General features: G+C 37.9%; 1 non-coding gene across 1 annotated transcript; it reads left to right on the top strand.

Moving 5' to 3' along the window:
* Positions 1-16,295: 16,295 nt before the first annotated feature.
* Positions 16,296-16,401, top strand: LOC127077454 (small nucleolar RNA R71). Its single transcript, XR_007787265.1, has one exon. It is a non-coding gene; the product is annotated as a small nucleolar RNA R71 (small nucleolar RNA).
* The last annotated feature ends 5,972 nt before the right edge of the window (positions 16,402-22,373 follow it).

Raw genomic sequence — 22,373 nt, 5'->3', positions numbered from 1 at the left:
TTCTAATTTTTTCTTTTACTTGTTGTTTTATCCCTTTATCATTTACCTTTGTCGCTATCGAGGGTTTCACGGAGCGAGGGAACCGGGACCTATGAATTAAAGAAATGTCTTCCTGATCAAAGAAAACGGAGGGGCAAAAACTCAGAAGAGTCGCCGCCAGATTTTATTTGGATTGTCTTTATCGGAGAGGCGAGGGGAAATAATTGATAAAACCCTCAAAGAGAAAATATTACACACGGGTAGTGTGAAGATAAGGAATCGGTTTCGCAATCGAAATTTGGATTCGGAAGTCGGTTATGCAAGGGGAATGTATTAGTATCCCTTACGTCCATGGTACTCCATGGGAATCATTTGGGTTGTTTACGCATGTGAGTATTTATCATGTTTATTGTTTTTATTTTCAAAAGAGTGTAAAAAATGATTGGACTCTGGGAGTTTTTTTTTATTATGATCGCCAAGGACTGTGGCATTTGTGTCTACGTATTACTTATCGGGTGATGAGGAATCAAAGTTCCGTAGTTCGGAGTAGAAAATGTTTGTGGGTTGGTTGATTTTACTTTTGATAAAAGGGTTTTCGGAGTGGTACCCTGAGGCACAAAAATGAGGTTTGATGGGTTGAATTGTTTTTACCATGAACAAGGGTTTATGAAAAAAGAGTTTGTAGTTAGATTGTATTAAAGTCTATGGACGGAGGTGAATATTCTAGACAACAAGTCAAGGGTCTTGCGTCCAGAATAATCAGAGTAAGGGTATGAATGTTTCATTCTTACTCATTCTCCACCACTTAAGGCTCGTGACACACAATGTTAATCGTAGTTTTATTGTATTTTTTAATTTGATTATGAAAATGTCATTTAACGTTGGATCAAGGTTTTGTTTATTTGATTATGAAATTGGGTAATGCAACATGTATGCAAAGTAACCAACAAGAAAGTAAATGGTCTCATTGTAAGGTAGCCCAAGAGAAAGTCTTGTGTGCCAAAGTGACCTAAGTTAAACAAAGGATAATGTTCTTACAAACATGCCCCCCTAGGATGGTGCCATGATGCCATTCTTACAATCGGTATGCAAGTTACAAATGAAATCCAAAGTTAATAGAGTATCACAAAGATAAGGAAAAAGCCTCCAAGCAAATGTCCTAAATTGGATTCTCTAAGTCCAAGTTGATTAAGAGTGGAGTGAATATTTTTTTTCTTATCATTTTATCATGTTTTATTATTTTTAATTGTATGATGATAATAAGTAAATGACAATAAATAAACATGCATGATGAGTTTATACAATGAGTATGATGATGATAGGTACTTGAATGTAAATTACAAAGTAAAAACATAAAAGTAAATAAAAAAATAACAATGATAATAACAATGGTTAGTAGTGATCAAAGTTAGTAAAGTTTAAGTGAAGTTAGTATTATTTACAAGTTCAACACTTGAGGATTATCTATCCTTAGGTCAAAAGATTCAAAATATGGTGCATCAGGGGATAACTTATCACTAATGCAAAGTATTGAAGATGATTAAATGATCAACTTACAATAGGTTTGAAACAATGAAAGTTATGCAAACTGCAAGTCCATCTATCAATAGCTTGACAAAAGAAAGACTATAGCAACTCAAGAGTTAAAAGCTAATGTTTGATTAAGTGACTAAGTTAGGCAAGTTATAAAGATCAATGTACAATATAATCAAGTCAACAAGGGTTAGTGGATAATATAGACAAGTTAGCATAAAAGTTAGTGGGTTAGTATAAGCAAACGTAATAACATGAATCAGATGAAATCAGCAAGTTAGTATGTGCATAAACAAGGTTTCATCTACATGTCAAATGATCCAAGTTGGTTGATGTAGGGGCAACCTATCCATGCTCCAAAGTATCATGAATCATCACTCGATCATTCATTAGTAGGTTTGAAACATGGAAGGTTCAAGCAACCCTAAACAATCCAATATCATGACAAACATAAAATTCATTAGCCATTAGATTCAAGACCTCAAAAGTCAATCAAAAAATGTTCAAATGACATGAAACAAGGTATAAATAAATAGTAGAGGCAAAAATAATAAGGGTCCATGTTGAAAATATTTTCAGAATAATAAAAATAAGTGGGATAAAAATTAAAATGAAATTGGAAATAAATATGAAAAAAAATAAAATAAAATGAAAGTAAAAATGAAGAAAGAATAAAAAAGTGCATGCTCTGGAGGTTGAACCTTTGACCTTAAGGTCATGGGGGATCAACCCCCTCTCCCACTGAGCCAAGTGCTTGCTTGTGATAAGGAATACGCTGAACAAATAAAATAATAAATGAAAGGATAAAATGGAAGGTGCACGTGAATCAACCAATCAGAGTGGGACACGGAATTCTTTTGAATTCAAAAACACGTGCGAGGCAACGACTCAGTCGTTTTCAACCTCCAAACTCTGAAAATCAAAACTCCAAAAAACGTGTTTTCAATTAGATTTAAACATGGAGTCATCTTCCATAATCATAAACAAACCACCCTTCGTATTCATGAGTCATTGATTAGCTATGAGTGTGGAGTATTTTGTCAAGAACTAGAAGAACAACTCTGACCTAGATTAAAAATTAAATAGTGGATATTGATTAATCAAAACTCAAAGCATGGGGTTAATGATCAGTGAGTAATTTCGAGTGGAACGGTAACTTGTTTGAGCGGAAAGGGTGAGTGGAACTACCTGATCAAAATCGATCTCAGAGTGGTGCTCCGATGACTTGGTGGAGCTCATGTGAGGTGTTGGGAAGGTGAGTTAGGACTTGGGAAAGTTTGAGTGAGGTTCAAGGATGGTTTCTGAATGGTTATTTGGAACTGAAAGGCTTTGAATCTCAAAAATTGAAACTCGGTTTTGGATAGTTCAGCTCGGGTTTCCAGCAGGGTGTTTTTGGCTTGTGAAGCTTGTCAAATAAATACAACACCTTCCCCTATTTATAGGGAAGGTGATGGAATGGTTTGGAGGGAAAAGGGAGAGAGTTTACTTCAGAATGGTGTGGAGCTCGAAACATGCTCAAGGTTGAACTTGGGGAGACATGGAATGGTACAATCTGACCTTGCTTGCACTCCAGACTAGTTGGTTTTGGTTCTTAGTATCGATTGGGAACAGACAAAGGCAAGGAAATGACTTGTTGTGCATTTGAACTTTGGCCATTTTGGGAAGTTTTTCAATTTTCACATGGCATCGAGTTTTCAAATGTGAGAGGTTTTTCCATCCAAGTTAACTTTCATTCTTGTCCTGATATGTTTTGTAATGTGTTTGGGGACAAATGGGATCAGATCAAAGTGTTTTGAGGACTTGGTGAATCAATTTGCAAAATATGGCTGAGGTGTGTCTGGTTTATGCATCATGGCAAGTCAGCAACTTTGAACCAATGCCAAATGAAATTGGCTTGTGCATTTTGCATGAAACTTGTGCCAAATGTTCCTTGCCATGTTCTTGATTAGATGTAAAAAGAATCAGGTAAAAAGGAGTTGTGGTTTGGAAATGGGAATGTGGTAAAGCAGTGGACTTTGTCATGTTTTAGGGCATGGTAGGCATGTTGGACCAGCTTGGCCAATGCAAAAATTGAGGTCATTTCTCAATGTATTAGGTCTTGTACATTGAAACAAAGTTGAAGAGGAACTTATTTAGGACATTTGGCTCGAAGTGGAACTTAAAAAGCTTATGAAATGAGAAAGTTATGGTCTTTGGAACTTGTCATAGGTCATTCTTGCCGAAATGTGACCAACCAACATGACCTAAAAATGTGATTTTGTGATTTTGTGATTTCTTGATTTTTAAAACACAATGGTGGATATTTTGAGCTCATATGACCATATCATGATGGGAAATGAGACTTGAAGCTTTGTGGGATGATTTTAGGTCAAGTTCATGGGTGAATCAAATGCCTTGAAAGTTCAAAAACCATGATCAAACAAAGTACTTGTAACATGAATTGAATGAATGTTTGAATGGTGAAATATGGTTATGATTGTCATGAATTGATGTTGAATGAGTTGTAGTATGATAAGTAGATCAAAATGGAGCAAGTTCAATGATCAAAGGATGCCCAAATTAGGGTTTCTTGAACCACAAACTTCATCAAGAACCATGGTCAGACAAATTAGGGTATGTTGATGCAAGGGACATATTGAGATGTTTCAAAGGTTTAGGGCATGAAAAAAATTTGGATTTTATGGGTCTTCAATGGCATGGTCAAGATCCATGTGAACCATGACTTGCACAAGGCAATGAAGGTCAAGAGTTAGGGTTCAAGTCCTTGGGTGACCAAATGAATCTTGATAAGTCTTCAAAGGGGACTCACCGTCCAATTAGGGTTCTGGAGAGTGAGTGAGATGTCTTGAATGATCCTTAGAGATTTGGATGCTTGAGGATAGAGATTAGGATTAAGGTGGTTTAGGCACACCTTAACATGATTAAAGGGTCTTGAGGCTTCATAGATGAATCACATGCCTTGGGTTTGTGGATTATTGAGAGTCATTAAGTATAAATGCATATGAGATGATATGTATGGGATGTAAGCTCATGAATTAGGGTTCAAGAGGATGATATGGAGGTAGGGGAAATTTGAGGGTATGACAACCATGACTAATTTTAGAGACGCGACTGAGAACATAAATGAAGTTAATGGGGGTGATTCTCCAATATCAATCATTTATGAGAATCCTAACATCTCATATGATGTGACTTTGGAAATTAATAGTCCCAACCCAAACTTTGTTGTTTTTAGTGATAGTTATAGGTCTAGAGGAGGTTCTGTTGAAAGTGGAGACAACCCTCATAGCTCTTCTGAAGGGGATGGAGATGGAAACTTTTGTATTCCATCTTACATGGAAGTGGTTGCTGACCTTGCCTCCTCCCTCCAAGATTACAACAAACTAGAGCGGTCATTAGGCCCAAGATATGTGAAGAGTATTCTACTCCATTGGATCTTTTAAGGGTTGTGTGGTCAGAACCTTACTAAAGTAGAAATTAGGGACTACCTTACCTTTAGGAATAACAATCCAGCTTTTGATTGGCGTTATCTTTTACGTGACAACTGGAATGAAATTGCGAGACAAGGGCGTGCAAATTTGGTGTCGCCGCCAGATGTTGGGCTTTACCATTGGGGAGAATCCTAAGTTTGTGGGCATCGTTGCTATTTTTAATTGTGCAGAAAAGGTGTACGAGTGTTAGATAGAAGTTGGCTCTTCTTCGTATTTGTCTATTGATACGTCTCGTGACTGTATATAGAATATAGTCTATCGGGTACTTGGCTGCAAGTGCACAGTCCAGTCGTTTTAGTTTTAAAAGATATCGAACCCACAGGGACCGATGGTCAAACTAATGCTATCGATGATACTATGTTTAGCTAAGGAGATGATTTTTAGAGGTTTGGTTGAACAAAAATTAAATCTAAAGGAAGTTAAGTTTTTAAGAAAATATTAATAGGGGGATATCAATATGCAACGCATTAATCGTCAGGGATTCGATAACTCACCGGTGTATATTTTAAGTACCAAATATCTTTCAGTAGAAAATACTTATTTAAAAGGTTTTATCTCACACTCTCGTGATTGTTGACTCGGACTATACTTTTAAGTCAGAATGTACGCTCTCGCTGTCCCATTTGAAGTTAAAAATACTTTTTGAAAATAAATAAGTTCTAATTGCTTTTAAAGTGCTCTCGTTGTTTTTAAAATCAATGCCTAGTTTTTACTATCCAGTTCGACCCTCACGCTCTCGCGATTGTCGGTTCTCACCTTAGTTAATTTCCCACTCTCGTGGCAAAACCGTATTAAATAGCTTCTCACTCTTGTGACAAAGTTAATTAAATTTAAAATAAAAACCATAGCCAAAAAGATTGTTTGAGAAAAGAAGTTTTACACTGATTATTATTAAATCCCATCTAATTAAATTGTTTACATACCGATATCGGTAGTTTAGCCGGACATGTTAAATAACGCAAACACAGACGAACATGAACAGATTAACAATAAAGCAAACATGATTATAATAATAATAAAGCAATAACAATAATAGTTGAATAAAAACCTGGAAATTGGATTAATAGAATATGTCGAATCTTGAAGTACTTGAGCAGTCCTCCACAGGTCGGTAGGATTCTACTTCTTCGAAATAATTGCTTAAACTAAATTAAATAAATTGCAGTAGTTCCCTAGTGTAGGAAACTACTACTTTGGCTAAATGAAAAAAAAGGAAAGGGAAAAGAAAAATCAAAGTTCTGAACGGAACGGTAAAAAAATTGCGGTAAAAGAAAACAATGTTGCTGAAGAAAAATAATAGAAAAACAGAATTGTTATGGAAAATAAATGCAGAGAAAGGTCTTGAAATCTGGCTTCAGGAAGGAAAATCAAGCGTCGCCCGTAGGTTTCCAACTTCCATCCTTTTATATTCTCCATTTGGTCTTGGCAATTGAGAGAAATAAGGGTGACTTGGTTGAGTGAGAAATTCACGGGAAAGTGGGTTGAGGAACGAGAAATATGGGCGTGTGGATCACTTCTGTTGACAAATTCAATACGTTGCTTTTGGCCTTGTGACGGTCGTGGTAGGCCTGTGACGGTCGTGACACTCAGGGCGTGACGATCGTGACAGGGTTTGTGACGGTCGTCACATGCACGGGATTTGTATTTTCTGCTTTTCTGCTGTTTTCTCTTCTGTTTCTTCTTCTTTTCCTTCCTTTTCTATACTTTGCTCATTTAAACATGGGAATTGAAATACCTGCAAAAATAACTCGAACACTTGCAGAATAAGTGGAATATAAATGAAAGTGGTACGATTTTTTAGTGTAAATCAAGGCAAATATACGATGTATTTTCGCGTTATCAAACTCCCCTAAACTTGAATCTTTGCTTGTCCTCAAGCAAATGATCAGTATAAAATTTGAAGAACTAGTTAAACGCGAATACATAACACATTTCTAATTCATACGTGGTTGTTAGGTACTTCGCTAAGATGACAGATACTCAAGTAAAACACTAAAGATATAGTGACGACACAAGCAATAACAATTAACATAGATCTCTCTTTTGTACAAACCAGTTTGAATCATGCTATTATAGCTCAACCTAATGCTTCTCGTTCCTATTTCACCCGGTTTCATTCTAGCGCAATCACATTAAGCCTTTTGCCTTTACACGCACTTAGTGAAGTAGCCGGTTAGTGGCTTTGATCCTTTTTAGCACGGGGTCTGGTACACTAGTGTGGTAACCCTTATATATCCCATTTGAAGGTTGTAGGGGATCGAACCGTAGTTCGCCCTACCGAGTCCAGTACCAGGTGCCTCTGAACCAATCGGCAACGCGTTTTTCTGTTCCTTCCTTTTGTACATCTTGCAACCGTTTGTATGGTGCATTTTCAATTTCTCGATAGCAAAAGTTTGAAGGATCTTCTTAATTCGTAGGCATCAATCACTTATATTCATCGGCTCTTCACATGGTTTGTGTTTAAGACGGTGCTGACTGCTAGTATAAACTACTAGGGGTTAATCTAGGACAGAGACTTAAGGTGTCGGTATAATGGGTATTCAAACTGATCTCGCAAAAGTGAGAGATCTAAGGTGTCAGGACGGTATCAATCTTGTTAGATTTTTCTCAGCTTCCTAACAGAACCTATGTAAGACAACGTATATACTCGTAGGGTATGCATTTAACATAAAAACAAAAAAAATTGTTATGGCAATTTAGATAGAAATAAATGAACGATTAGATACGAACAAATAAACGAAAGACAACATTTTTGTTATGGCTAAAAATAGAAGTAAATAAAGGAAAGACAAGGATTCCCTCCCACACTTGAACAAAGCATTGACCTCAATGTGACAATATAAAGAATGAAAAGGGAAGAAACAGGAGGATCACTACTCCTCGTCATGATGTTGGGCTCTGCGTGCTCTAACTCTTGCTCGTGCACGCTCACTTCTACCACGCTGGGTAGGATCCAACCCCACATGCTGAGTGTACTCCTGGATGGCATCAATGTGATGTGCCAAGGCACTCATCTCTTCGGAAAGTTTCGCCATCCCCTAGTCATGCCAGTTTGCATAGTCATGTTGATCCCTCTATATCTGCTAGATCGTTTGCATCATTTTCGTCTGACGCTCCTCCATCCTCTAGTTATGTCGCAACATCTCACTGTAGATGTCTTCCATGGTGGCGGGCCGACGCTCATTTCTTCGCTGGCCTCGGAAAGATGTCTCTACAGCATACTCAGAAGGTGTTTGTGGCATTTGTCGGTCAAGTTCCTCCTCAATTTCATCCGCTCCATTATTAGGATCTCCTTCATTGGGCTCAGGAGCGTTCAGATCAAAAATCCAATTCGTCATATTTTGCGAATCCGTACGGTTCCTATTGGGCATAATGATGCATCGAACTATCTTGTTTCGAACCACAGGGTGGTACTTTCCGTCGTCTCTGACCTTGATGAGGTGCGAGGAACGACAATAATCGATGTTGAGGAACTCGGCCGGCAAGGCAGGTAAGTTGGTGAGCCTATCCCCCAGATTCAGGCCTAATACTTTGGAGGTGATGATTCCTCCAAAATAGAACGTTGTGTTGCCTCTCATGCAGGCAGCCTGGATGTTGGCCAACAAAAATAGGGTGGCATTGAATGTCACCGGAGTGAACACACAGTGAAGAAAGAAGAGCTCCTTAGAGTTTACCTTATGATTGTTGACTCTTCCGAAAATCGTGTGTCCTAAGACTCGGTGGAAATATCTTATAGTTGGGTTGTGGATGTATATTGCGTTGAGCGCATCTCAGCTTATGACGTTCATGTTGGTGAGGTTGTGCCACACTCCAAATGCTATTTCCGACCATTCGTCCGGGATACAGCAGTGAACTCCATCTCCATGTCGGAAACCAAGTATTCGCGCTATTTGAGTTTGGTTCAGGGAATACTCGGTATCGAACATTCTAAATGTGGCGGCTCCGGTGAGAAATTGAGTTGCACCGGGAGGGGTTATATAGGAGAACGAACTCAGGAATTCCAGGGTCAGCGCCTCATAAGTTGGTTGCGGGTTGGTGCATAGCTGCGTCAGACCAGAGGTGTTTAGCATCCATTCCACACCCTTTGAAAGCCCTAACTCCGTCAGACAGACATTATCAATGTACCTCATAGCTTGGACTGAGCGATGATAGAACCTGAGGTAGTTGTCTCTCTATCATTCGCCGGCTTCTACCTCTCTGAATACGATATTTGAAAGGTCGGGAGCAGCTCTCTCTTGACGGGCCATTGAGTGTGCGAATTTGTAAATATAGGTTTTGGTGGAAGAGATGGATTTCGAGTTATAGGGAACTCACTCGTTTCTCACTTAAAATAGGATGTGATGGAAAGGTTAATGGAGAAAAGAGTGGTGTGAGTGGGATGGTTGAGGAAAACAGAAGGATTAGATGAGGAAGAAGAAGAGAAGTCTGCATGTTTTTATAGGGAAGCAGAACGCACCTTCTGTATCTGTGACGATCATCACAGGGCTATTACGATCATCACACATAACGGTCTTGCATAACGGTCATATGTAACGGTCGTGTGCAACAGTCATATACTTCATGTGTGACGGGCGTAGCGTTTCTGTGACGGACGTCACGCCTCTGTGACAGGCGTAACACTGCATGTGACACTCGTCACATGCAACGGTCACAATTTTTGCAAAAAGGCCAAAAAATATAAAAAAAATTAACAGCAGTACCACAGTAGTAATGATAGTATAAACATAGTAATAAAGTAATTTCAGCAGCAGTATAAAATAAAATAAGAGCAGTATGGAATTAACAGCAGTAGAAAAAATAAACTGACGGAGGTAAATTAAATTTATTGTAGAAGCAAAAAGAAATAACAATGTTATTAAAAGACTAAAGTTAAATGTAACATTAAGCATTAAAAGAAATAATAGCAATAAAAGTGCTCCCTCCCCACATTAAAACATAGCAGTGTTCTCATTGCTGTAATGTGAGTAGGAGAATTCAGCGGTCGATGTAATCAGCCACGGTTCTATCCCAAAGCAGCTACAGCCTGGTTCAAGTGATCAAACTGTTCGATGGAGACATCCATTAAGCCTAAGACATCAAGGTGCATGCTCTTTATTTCATCTTTCACATTAGTAATGTCAGTGTGGAAACCATCCAAACGGGTAAGGATTATGGTCAGATTTTCGGCATACGGTGGAATTTCTGGTTCACCTAGGTTATAGTAGTTTGGAGGGGTTTCAGGGTCAGATTCATCAACAGAGATAGGGTCATCTAAATACTCATAAATAGGCGGTGTCTCAGGGGTGATGGTGGAGCAATATGGTGTTCATCTAAATCATATAGCCAGTTATTTCGGTTATGAACACTTTTTCTCTCATGGTTTGGTAAGGTAAATAGCTGGACAACTTCATTATTAATTAGGTAGTCAAAAGTATTTGGCCCAAGGTTTCGTATGATTCTTCGGTTGAAGCAAAATTCAATATCCATGGGTCGGATGTGTCCAAAAGGTGTATGCTCGTAAAGTGGGCGTCTAAGTCCAATGGTATCAACTATCATGGTTACTAGGCCTCCTATTATGATTGGGGCGCGATTGTTCTTTTAAAGGTGAACAAATCTTTCCATCATAAATGTCACAGCATTGACATGTCGACCTTGGTCGACACAGAGTAAGATGAAAAGTTCATCCCGTGACACTAAGGTGTTGTTCGCTTCTTTTCCAAATAGGGTGTGGGCTAGTATTTTGTGGAAGTAGCGGATAGCAGGGTTGTGTATCATTTGGGAGTGCATCTCGTGTGGGTCAGGGTGGTAGTCTCCAGTTAAACAACCCCAAAAGTAATCTAGGTCGATGTCATCGATTAATTCCTCCTGGCGGGTAGTGAAAACAAATGTGCCACTAGGAAATCCTAGGAGGTCTGAAAGGTCTCTACCGTTATAAGTGAAGTCCATACTAAACATCCTAAAGGAAATCAACCCTTTGTTGAGTCTGTAACCATGCTCGGGGTTGTAAACTAGGGAGCTAAGGAATTCTAGGGTAAGCTCACGGTATGTGACAAACCTTCTCTTAATAGCAGCATTCTCCCAACCTAGTTGGTTAAACATAAACAAGATGCTATCTCAGATACCTAACCTATCCATGGTAGGTCCATCATAATATATGGATAAAGACATATCCTTCTGAGCTAAATAATCGTAACGCCTTCTCTGAACTCTTCCTCTGAAAACTGTATCTACTGATTGCATGATGAAAGTTAGTTACTAACTAGTTACAAATTTTCCTGTTAATCGGTATCCAATATTTCTAAGTTAGTAACGAGAAGCAACAAGTACATTACTGCATAGAATCAAGGAAAGGGAGAAAAATAAAAGTAACAGTCAAAGAAGGGAAACGCTTAAAAACAAAAATAACAAGTTAAAAAGAGGCGGGTTGTCTCCCACTAAGCACTTTGTTTAATGTCGTAAGTTCGACAGTAACGTTGCGATATACTAGTTTTGGGGTTGAGCAGACAGCTCTATAAGTCTTAGACTATTTGAATAGTCTCTATTGTTAATATTATGATAATGTTTTAATCGCTGCCCATTTACCATAAACGGTTCACTATTTCTACCTTTGATTTCTATCGCACCGCTTTTAAAAACTTTAGTAATTTCAAAAGGGCCTGACCACCTAGATTTAAGTTTTCCCGGAAAAAGCTTAAGTCTTGAATTAAATAGTAGCACTACATCGCCAACATTAAACTCTTTCCTAGATATACGTTCATCGTGCCATTTTTTGGTTCGTTCTTTGTATATCTTGGCATTCTCATAGGCGTCTAGTCGAAGTTCTTCCAATTCGTGAATGTCTAAAATTCGCTTCTCGCCTGCGGAAGTATAATTTAGATTTAGGGTCTTAATTGCCCAATAAGCTTTGTGTTCTAATTCCACAGGGAGATGACATGATTTACCATAGACTAATTTAAAGGGTGTGGTCCCTATTAGGGTCTTGTAGGTTGTCCTATAGGCCCACAGAGCTTCATTTAGTTTAGATGACCAGTCTTTTCTAGATATTCCGACGGTTTTTTCTAGAATTTGTTTGATCTCTTTATTCGAAACTTCGACTTGCCCACTGGTTTGTGGGTGATAAGATGTTGTTACACGGTGTCGGACTCTATACTTCAGAAGAAGTTTTCCAAAGATATTTGATATGAAATGGGAGCCACCATCACTAACGACTAGTTTTGGCACGCCGAATCTAGGAAAGATTATGTTCTTGAACAACTTAATCACTACTCGTGTGTCATTTGTCGGAGAAGCTATAGCCTCGATCCATTTTGAAACGTAATCGACAACTACAAGTATGTACTTATTACCAAAAGAAGACGGTAATGGTCCCATGAATTCAATCCCCCACACATCAAAGACTTCAACTTCTAAGATGCCTGTTTGTGGCATTTCGTTGCGTCTTGAAATGTTACGAGTGTGTTGGCACCGGTCGCAATTTATAACCGCATTATGGACATCTTTCCATAAAGTAGGCCAAAAGAGGCCCGATTGTAAGATCTTAGCACAAGTTTTTGAAGTGCTTGCGTGCCCACCATAGGGAGCGAAATGGCAATGAGAGATTATGTCGTCTATTTCATCCTCAGGAACACATCGACGGAAAATACCGTCGGTACCTCTTTTGAAAAGCAGGGGTTCATCCCAGTAGTATTGTTTTAGATCATGAAAGAATTTCTTCTTTTGTTGGTATGATAGGTCTGGTGGAAGTACTCCAACAGCTAGGTAGTTGACAAAATCAGCATACCATGGCAGAGTTGTATTCGCACGAATTTCTTCCACGGATTCTTCTATTTTGGTATCATTTAAGGTTAGTTCAGACATGTCGCTTTCCATTTGGGCTATAAGTCGTTTGTAAGGGAAATCATCATTGATTGGGATTTGTTCAGGCTTATTCCCTTCGATTCATGATAAGTGGTCTACTACTACGTTTTCAGTACCCTTCTTATCTTTTATCTCTAAGTCAAATTCTTGTAAGAGTAGGATCCATCTTAAGAGTCTTGGTTTGGCATCCTTCTTACTTAGCAAATATCTAATAGCAGCATGATCAGTATAGATGATGATTTTCGCTACTACTAAGTAGGAACGGAATTTGTCTAAAGAGAACACAACGGCTAGAAGTTCCTTTTCATTGGTGGCGTAGTTCATTTGGGCAGGATCTAATGTTCTACTTGTGTAGTAGATAGCATGAAGCTTTTTATCCTTTCTTTGTCCTAGCATTGCGCCTACGGCATAGTCACTCGTATCACACATGATTTCGAATGGTAATCTCCAGTCAGGTGGTTGCATGATAGGTGCAGTGATTAAAGATGTTTTTAATTGTTCAAACGCTGTTAGACATTTCTCATCAAAGATAAAGTCAACGTCTTTCATTAGTAAACCAGTAAGTGGTTTGGTAATTTTTGAGAAATCTTTGATAAAGCGTCGGTAGAAACCGGCGTGTCCTAAAAAGCTTCGTATTTCTCATACGGTTTTAGGAGGTTGAAGATTCTCTATGATTTCAATATTAGCTTTGTCTACTTCAATTCCTTTATCAGATACTACGTTTCCTAACACGATTCCTTGTTGGACCATGAAATGACATTTCTCCCAGTTCAAGACGAGATTCACCTTTATGCATCTTTCAAGTACCATTTCAAGGTTTGATAGACATCCTTTGAAGCTCTGCCCACAAACAGAAAAATCGTCCATAAAGACATCCATAATGTCGTCTATAAAGTCAGTGAAGATTGACATCATGCATCTTTGGAATGTTGCGGGAGCGTTGCATAGTCCAAATGGCATTCATCGATAAGCAAATGTACCATAAGGGCATGTAAAGGTTATTTTTTCTTGGTCGTCAGGATGGATAGGAATTTGAAAGAATCCTGAATAACCATCTAGATAGCAGAAGTGGGAATGCTTAGTCGATCGTTCAAGCATTTGATCAATGAAAGGCAGAGGAAAATGATCCTTTCGAGTGGCTTTGTTTAGTTTCCTATAATCGATGCACATTCTACTTCTGGTCACAACTCTTTATGCTATAGATTCGCCCTTCTCGTTCTTAACAACTATAACACCCCCTTTCTTGGGTACTACATGAACGGGGCTAACCCATTGACTATCGGAGATCGGGTATAGGATTCCTGCATCTAATAACTTCTTTACTTCATCCTTGACTACAGTACTTAAGATTGGGTTGATCCTTTTCTGGTGTTCTCTAGAGGTTTTACAATCTTCCTCTAGCATAATGCGATGCGTACAGATAGAAGGACTTATTCCTTTTAGGTCAGCGATGATGTAGCCTAACGCAGTTGGATATTTTCTTAAGACATCTAGTAACTTTTCAGTTTCCATCTGTCCTAAGTCAGCGTTGACTATTACTGGTCTTTTGAGTTCAGTGTCTAGGAATTCATATCTTAGGTTCTTTGGTAGTGTATTTAATTCTAAGTCAGGTTTCTTCGGGCATGGCATGTGGTTAGGTGTAAGTGTTAAGCATTCGCTTAGACTGTCATTTTGGTATGGTTCACGCCAATTATCATCTTCATAGATTGGAGGGATTTGGATTTTCATTATATCAGAATATGTTGTTTCTTGCATCTCAATCTCTCTTACGCACTCGTCTATGATATCAAGTAGATAACAGGTATCGTCTATAGCTGGCGCTTGTAAGAATTGTGTCAAGATGAATTCAACCTTTTCTTCTCCAACTTCGAATGTTAGCTTACCTCTTTTCACGTCTATTATGGCTCTGGCGATAGCTAAGAATGGCCTTCCTAATATAATAGGTGTACTGGCATCTTCTTTGATGTCCATGATTATGAAGTTTGTAGAAATGTAGAATTGTCCTACACATACTGGGACATTCTCTAGTATATCAACAGGATATTTGATTGAGCGATCAGCTAGTTGAGCAGACATCTTGGTTGGTCTTAGTTCTCCGATGTTGAGCCTTTTACAGATGGTTAAGGGCATTACACTAATGATGGCTCCTAAGTCGCATAGATCTTTGTCTATGACAAACTTTCCAATGACACGGGGTATGGAGAAACTACCTGGGTCTTTTAGTTTGGGAGGCATGTTATTTTGGATGATTGCGCTACACTCAGCAGTAAGTTTAACTGTTTCGTTATCCTTAATCTTTTTCTTATTGGATAGGATCTCTTTAAGAAATTTGGCATATGAGGGCATTTGTGTGATGGCTTCTGTAAAGGGAATTGTAATATTCAGTTGCTTCAGAAGTTCAAAAAATTTCCTAAATTGCCCTGCAGTTTTAGAGTTTGCGAGTCTTTAAGGATACGGAATGGGTGGTTTATAAGGTGGTGGAGGCACATAAGGTTTTTCTTTCACTTCGGCCTCTTGGGTATTATCTTCCTTCTCCTTCGGTTCACTTACCTTCTCAGTTGTTGTTTTGTCAGGTTTTTGGTATATGGCAGGATTTTGGAGTCTTGGATCTACGGGTCCGTCTAGTTCTTTTCCACTCCTCAATATAATGGCATTTGTATGTCCTTTTGGATTAGGTAGTGGCTGTCTAGGAAATGTGCCCACAGGAGCAGCAGTAGATGTTTGTTGTTGAGCCACTTGTGAAATCTGTGTTTCAAGCATTTTGTTGTGGGTGGCTAAGGCGTCTACTTTGCTCGCTAATTATTTAAGTTGCTCACTAGTATGTATGTTTTGGTTCAAGAAGTCTTTGTTTGTTTGAGCTTGGGTAGCTATGAAGATTTCCATCATTAGTTCAAGGTTGGACTTCCTAGGCATGTTAGGAGCATTATTAGCTGGCTTTTGATATCCAGGCGAAACAGTGGGTGCCTGGCCAGGTGCATACAAGGCGTTGTTATTCTTATACGAAAAGTTAGGATGATTTTTCCAACCTAGGTTGTAGGTATTCAAATAAGGATTTCCTTGTGCGTAATTTACTTGATCAGTGGGGACTCCTGCCAATATCTGACATTCTGGTGCAGTGTGTCCAAGAGTTCCACATAACTCACAGTTTGGAGTCACGGCAGCCACGGTGGCTACGGTGGTATGGTCAAGTTATCTAACTTTTGAACAAGGGCATCTACCTTTGCATGGACGTGGTCAAGGCTATTGATTTCGTACATTCCACTCTTTGTTTGGGACTTTTCTACTGGAGTTCTTTCACCTCCCCATTGGCAATGGTTTTGGGCCATGTTTTTAATGAGTTTATAGGCTTCGTTGTATGGCTTGTCCATAAGTGCACCGCCCGCGGAAGCGTCTACTGTCAATTTTGTGTTATACAGAAGCCCATTGTAAAATGTGTGACTGATCACCCAGTCTTCGAGACCGTGATATGGACATATCCTCATCATTTCTTTGTATCTCTCTCATGCATCGTAGAGAGATTCTACATCTTTTGTCGAAATCCGTTGATTTGAGCTCTCAGCATAGCAGTTTTGCTTGGCGGAAAATATCGGGATAAGAAAATGTTCTTCAGTTCTTCCCATGTAGTAACTGAGTTGGATGGCAAGGATTGCAACCAAGCCCAAGCTTTGTCTCGTAGAGGGAAAGGAAAAAGGTGTAGTCTTATCGCATCTTGAGATACACCATTCGCCTTCACAATGTCTGCGTACTGCACAAACTTGGTCAAATGTTCATTAGGGTCGTCTGTAGGATTTCCAGCAAATTGATGTTGTTGGACAGCTGATAATAATGAGGGTTTTAACTCGAAATCGTTTCGATTTATAGCAGGGGCAGCAATGCTGCTGTGAGGTTCTTGTTGGGATGGGGTAGTGTAGAACTTAAGAGGACGATTATGTGGTTCCACTGTAGCCATGGTTGGTTTTTCAACTAGTTCAGCAGTAGGAAAGAAGATATCGAGAATATCGTACCTTCATTGTTACTCTAGTATTCGGCGTCTTAAATATAAGAAACGCTCTAATTCTGCGATTGGTGGTTCTAAGTTTTCGCCTTGTGAGCGAGTACTTGGCATACAATCGGGGAAATAAGGGAAAGGAAATTATTATTTTTTACCTTAGTCTATACTGCACAACGAAAGAATCGCACTATTTGACTAAATCAGGTCCCAGGCAACGGCGCCAAAAACTTGATATGTCTCGTGACTGTATATTGAATATAGTCTATCGGGTACTTGACTGCAAGTGCATAGTCCATTCGTTTTAGTTTTAAAAGATATCGAACTCACAGGGGTCGATGGTCAAACTAATATTATCGATGATACTATGTTTAGCTAAGGAGATGATTTTTAGAGGTTTGGTTGAACAAAAATTAAATCTAAAGGAAGTTAAGTTTTTAAGAAAATATTTAATAGGGGGATATCAGTATGCAACGTATTAATCGTCAGGGATTCGATAAGTCACCGATGTATATTTTAAGTACCAAATATCTTTCAGTAGAAAATACTTATTTAAAAGGCTTTATCTCACACTCTCGTGATTGTTGACTTGGACTATACTTTTAAGCCAGAATGTACGCTCTCGCTGTTCCATTTGAAGTTAAAAATACTTTTTGAAAATAAATAAGTCCTAATTGCTTTTAAAGTGCTCTCGTTGTTTTTAAAATCAATGTCTAGTTTTTACTATCCAGTTCGACCCTCACGCTCTCGCGATTGTCGGTTCTCACCTTAGTTAATTTCCCACTCTCGTGGCAAAAGCGTATTAAATAGCTTCTCACTCTTGTGACAAAGTTAATTAAATTTAAATTAAAAACCACAGCCAAAAGATTGTTTGAGAAAAGAAGTTTTACACTGATTATTATTAAATCCCGTCTAATTAAATTGTTTACATACCGATACCGGTAGTTTAGTCGGACATGTTAAATAACGCAAACACAGACGAACATAAACAGATTAAAAATAAAGCAAACATGATTATAATAATAATAAAGCAATAACAATAATAATTGAATAAAAACCTGGAAATTGGATTAATAGAATATGCCGAATCTTGAAGTACTTGGGCAGTCCTCCACAGGTCGGTAGGATTCTGCTTCTTCGAAATAATTGTTTAAACTAAATTAAATAAATTTCAGTAGTTCCCTAGTGTAGGAAACTACTACTTTGGCTAAATTTAAAAACGGAAAGGGAAAGGAAAAATCAAAGCTCTGAACGGAACGGTAAACAAATTGCGGTAAAAGAAAACAATGTTGCTGAAGAAAAATAATAGAAAAACAGAATTGTTGTGGAAAAAAATGCAGAGAAAGGTCTTGAAAGCTGGCTTCAGGGAGGAAAATCAAGTGTCGCCCGTAGGTTTCCAACTTCCATCCTTTTATATTCTCCATTTGGTCTTGGCAGTTGAGAGAAATAAGGGTGACTTGGTTGAGTGAGAAATTCACGGGAAAGTGGGCTGAGAAACGAGAAATATGGGCGTGTGGATCACTTCTGTTGACAAATTCAATATGCTGCTTTTGGCCTTGTGACGGTCGTGGTGGGCCTGCGGCGGTCGTGACACCCAGGGCGTGACGGTCGTCACATGCACAGGATTTGTATTTTTTGCTTTTTTGTTGTTTTCTCTTCTATTTCTTCTTCTTTTCCTTCCTTTTCTATTCTTTGCTCATTTAAACATGGGAATTGAAATACCTGCAAAAATAACTCGAACACTTGCGGAATAATCGGAATATAAATGAAAGTGGTACGATTTTTGAGTGTAAATCAAGGCAAATATACGATGTATTTTCGCGTTATCATCTATTTCTCATATTGATGATGGAAAGAGTATTTGTAGTCCTTATAATAGGTGGTATGTCCATTTCTATGAGTTTTTCTTCACTCAGTTGAGATTCAGGTTGCCCTTTGGTGGATTTGAAAAGGAATCGCTGAATCATCTCCATATTGCACCTTCTTAGCTTCACCCTTCTGCCTAGGTTTTTTCTAAGGTGTTCCAATACTAGTGTGAGTATCGGGAGACATGTTATCCCTTAATCTTTTCTTCAAATTATTCTTTGTGTCTCGTACTTCAAGAGATCCTTTTTACGGGCAAGGAATGATTTCTCTATCACTATTATAAATAATACATTTAATGACGAAACTTTCACTTCACCAACAAAAAACCAATGTGTAAACCATAGACGCATCATATTTTAATTTATATTTTTTAAAATACCATATATTCCCTTGGTTTAGTTGGAAAGTGAGGGATAAAGTATTTAGAGGATACGTATTTGAATCCTAGTAACTACATTTTAGTATATTTTAAATTTTTTTATTATTATTTTATGACATATTGCCTCGATTTTGCTGAAAACCGAGGGATAAAGTATTTAGAGGATACACCTTTGAGTCTCAGCAACAACTTTTTATCACCTTTTAACTTTAAAAAAATATATATAACTTATTACCTCGGTTTTACTGAAAACCTAGGGGGTAAAGTATTTAGAGGACACGTCTTTGAATCTCAGCAACTACATTTTGCCACCTTTTAATTTTAAAAAAATTATGATTTATCACCTCGGTTTTGCTGAAAACTGAGGGGTAAAGTGGCATTTTTTAATTTTTTTTATTTATCACCAATTTGATAATAAAAAATTAAGCAGCAAATCGTTGTCGTTCATTTACAAAGTAACAATGGTCAAGACATTTCCAAATCATCAATCCACATGAAACATTAGTGATCTGCGTGAAACACTCAATAAAAAATCAAAACGTAAATGTCACAGCTATCCATCTTGGATGCAAAGTGCTGAAATTTAAACTTAACATATTGAAAACTATGATAATGAAAGCAAGAACGAGAAAATATTTCATGGTTAGTGTCTTAACGTAATCTTTTCTCTAGTAATTCTTGTTAAAAATGTTTAATATTAGTTATGAAAACATGAAAGGGACTTATCAATATTAGTTGCAGTTGTATCAAGCAAAATGTTTAATATTGTTGTTGTCATTATTGTTGAAATTTAGTATTTAACGATGTTATTGATTTTGTTTATTTTTTATTGTTGTTGTTGTTGTTATTTTTATTGTTGTTGGTGTTGTTGTTGTTTTTGTTGTTATTGTTGTTGTTGAGATTTAATATTTAAAGATTCCATGGATTTTGTTATTGTTGTTATTCTTCTTCTTGTTGTTGTTGTTATTGTTGTTTTTGTTGAGATTTAATCTTTAAGGATTCTATTGATTTTGTTTTTGTTTTTGTTAATGGTGTTGTTGATGATGATGATGAAGAAGATGATTTAGAATTTTTCAACAAATGTGTTGCTTTGCAGATTAAAACGAAAAAAATAGGTTATAAATTTTTTTAAACAGGACTTTACCTCTCGGTTATTGTAAGACCCCAATTTTGACCCTAAGATCCCTCATGGAATCATAACATTGCATTTGCTAAGCCTCAAGGATCTTAAGCATCTGGGTTCCCTTTGTCTTTGGGTGGGACCTCTTGTGAGTGGTTTGAGATCACCAAGCATGCTTGAATTATGTATCATTGCTTTTCTCATTTTATTTACTAACCAAAAGCACAAAAATATGTCACTAACATTTCTTGATTGTAGCTTGAGCAATCACAAGGTCAAAAAGCTTCTAGGTGATCCTTTGTGCAATGATATGGCCAAGAGAAGATGAAAGCAAGCATGGTAATGGTTCCCAAAGCTCTCAACCACCAAATATGCCTCCCTAGTATCGCAATTCATCATTTTGATCAAAGCAAATCAAAGGGTTTGAAGTTTGTGTCCCAAAGAGCCCTAATTCATCTGTGTACCAAGTGTGCCTTGCTAAGGAAGCAACCTCAGCCCATGGTCAAATACAATCAAGGGAAGTTCTCTAATTCATCATTTCATGCATATTTGAACTTATTTGAGTGTCCTCAGTCATCAATTCATCAAGATATGAGTTGTGGACTTGAGAAGTTGATCAGTCAATTCATCTGACTATTTTGAAATGCACTGAGACCTAACAATTTATGTGTTAGTCAAATGGATATGATCCCAAAATCAAAAATGTTCTTAAGGAAAATATGAACAACTTTCATTTTCATCAAAATTTGATTTGAAGCTTGGAAGGTCATCTCCCATTCCAAGACATTATAGGTCATTTTGACTGAAACCCTAATTTTGGGTCAACTTCCCAAGAACATAACTCATTCATTTTTTCTGATTTTGATGTGGGATCAAATGAATTGGAAAGCTTAAGATGTCTACTTCAAATTTTATGTTGAACAAAATTTCAAAATCTCAAAATAAATACATGTGATAATGCAAAACATTATAGGTCACTTTGGACCAAATGCATTAAAAGGCAAAAAAGTCCAACTTCAAGTGCCGATAACCTCTTCATCAAAAATCCAAATGATGCACAATTTAAGTCCATCTTGATTGTCTTGAAAAGATATACAACTTTGATGTTGGAAGTGTTTTCATTTGAGGCTTTCATCATCAAAACAGAAGAGCTTGAAGTTGGACCAATTTGGCAAAATTCTCAAAGGCATGTTTTGCACTATGAACTTCATGGCCTGTTTTCATAAATTTCCACACTTCAAATGAGTTTTTGTCCAACATAACATTTGTTCCTTATGTCAAGACCTTTCCAACCATTACCCATATGCTTATGTTTGGATTTTCTAATTGGCATTTTCGAAGAGGTGAATATTTAGGCATAATTATGGAATTCATGATGAAGCTTCATGCACAAGCAAATACCATTCAAGATGCACGTCCATTTCACTTCAGAATGAGCTCAGCTTGCATTTGCACCAGGTTTTGGGCCTCACATGCGCCTGTGCAGGCCCATGCATGGAGGACCCAATTCTCACGCACACGAATCCTTCATGACTTTGCATCAGCTCCATCTATAAATAGAAGGCATTGCTCACTTCAAAACTCAACCTAAAGGCGCCTGAAATGCTGCAAGAGTGAATTCCCAACCATACCAAAGGAACTAAATCCATTTTCTTCAAAATATTCAGATCTGAAATTCGATTGAATTTGGTTGAATCTTCAGATCTAAAGTTCCTAAACCTTCATCATCTGATCCATTGAGGTTCTGTTTTGCAAAAGGAGCTAAGGAAACGGACTCAGAGCTTCACAATTTAAAGGTGTTCATCACTTCCTCTTAATAGGAATCTAGAGTGGAAGTGAGTGGTATAGGAGTGATGTACATCACTTCCTCTTTCGATTGATGCCTAGATCGTCCATTTTGGTGAGCATTTGAATCTCTGTGTTTTTTTGCCCTCGCCGGAGCTCACCGGAGAAGACGGTGGCGCTGGCCACCGTCTCTTTGCCAGATTGAATCTGGACCATTGGATGTGTTTCCCAGATCTAATCACAGCCTTCCATTGTTATAACTTTTATTTAATGTCCATGTGATGCTTTTGACTGAGAACTTTGGTAGGCGCGCGCTTGTGGAGCGTCTGATCAGCCACGTCAATTAATGAGGCTTGATCAGACGCCTCTCCTTTTTCTGATTTTTCTTAATTTCCA

Source organism: Lathyrus oleraceus, chromosome 4 (genome assembly GCF_024323335.1).
Source record: "Lathyrus oleraceus cultivar Zhongwan6 chromosome 4, CAAS_Psat_ZW6_1.0, whole genome shotgun sequence".
In the NCBI taxonomy this organism is placed as follows: Eukaryota; Viridiplantae; Streptophyta; class Magnoliopsida; order Fabales; family Fabaceae; genus Lathyrus; species Lathyrus oleraceus.
This window is presented reverse-complemented; position numbering and strand designations above follow the sequence as displayed.